The sequence below is a fragment of the Equus quagga genome, chromosome 14, assembly GCF_021613505.1.
Source record: "Equus quagga isolate Etosha38 chromosome 14, UCLA_HA_Equagga_1.0, whole genome shotgun sequence".
Taxonomy (NCBI): Eukaryota; Metazoa; Chordata; class Mammalia; order Perissodactyla; family Equidae; genus Equus; species Equus quagga.
The window spans coordinates 90,103,523-90,104,692 of record NC_060280.1 but is presented as its reverse complement, the minus strand read 5'-3'; the positions used below and the strand labels follow the sequence as shown (position 1 = coordinate 90,104,692).

Here is a 1,170-nt window from a genome sequence, read left to right as displayed (position 1 = left end):
TGTCAGGAAAGTAACAGAGTATGATGCATGTTGTGATGTGTGATGCATAATCCTGGGGAGGGGTGCTATCACTTAAGTAGGGAGTCCAAAATAATCTCCAAACTTTATTCTAGTAACACTAAGATAGGTAATTGTAAATTTAAAGCAGAGAGCTGTGGAGGTACATATACACTATATGAGTGCAGACTCAGAATTTCTTGTTACACTGTTTGATTTTGCTGCCTTTTCCACTCCTATGAACCAAAAACGATAGCACAAATATTGAGATTAGGCTATTCTGCTGACAATCCTCCACAACACGCTCTTGATGTGACTGTTCCTCTGGCTTTAGATGAAGGGGTTCAGCATAAGGGTGACAACAGTGGACATCACCAAGGCCACTGCTTCCTTCCTTGGGGAAGATGAGACAGTGAATTAAGGTAACCCCAAGGCCTATTCCATAAAATAAGCAAACAGCTGACAGGTGAGATCCACAGGTGGAGAAGGTCTTGTACGTCAGATCTGAAGATAAGATGCTCAGTATGCAGGAAATAATTTGAGTATAAGAGTAAAGGGTCCCTGTGAGTGGAACACCACCACAGATGGCACCAATAAAATAGATTAATATGTTATTGGTAGGGGTGTCGGAACAGGCAAGTTTGAGGAGTTGAGGAGGGTCACAGAAGAAATAAGGGATTTCCACATCTGCACAGAAGGTGAGCTGTGACATCATCAAGTAGTGCAGCTGGGAGTCCAAAAGACTGATGAAAAATGACACCAGTTCATGATGGCTGGGTAGTGCAGACGATGACAAATAGCCATAAAACCATCATAGACCATCATGACTGGGAGTAGATTATCTAAACATACAAAAAGAGAAAATGAGGACACCTGAGTTAGGCAGCCTGCATAGGTAATGGATTTGCTGTGTGTCTTGGGGTTCCCCAGCATCTTGGGGACTATAGTGGTGCTGAAACTTATGTCATCCAAAGACAGGTGTGAAAGGAAGAAGTACACGGGGGTGTGGAGGTGGGAGTCAGAGCTGACAGTCAGGATTATGAGCTGGTCCCCAAACATGGTGGCCAGGTACATGGTCAGAAACAGCCCAAGAAGTAGGGGTTGCAGTTCCAGATCCTCTGAGAGACCCAGGAGGAGGAATTCTAAGTCACCTGTTAGATTCTGTGGTTCCAT

At 44.3% G+C, this 1,170-nt stretch overlaps 1 pseudogene; it reads right to left on the bottom strand.

Annotated features, from left to right (window-relative positions):
- Positions 1 to 267: 267 nt before the first annotated feature.
- On the bottom strand, positions 268 to 1,170 carry LOC124225413 (olfactory receptor 7E24-like; annotated as a pseudogene).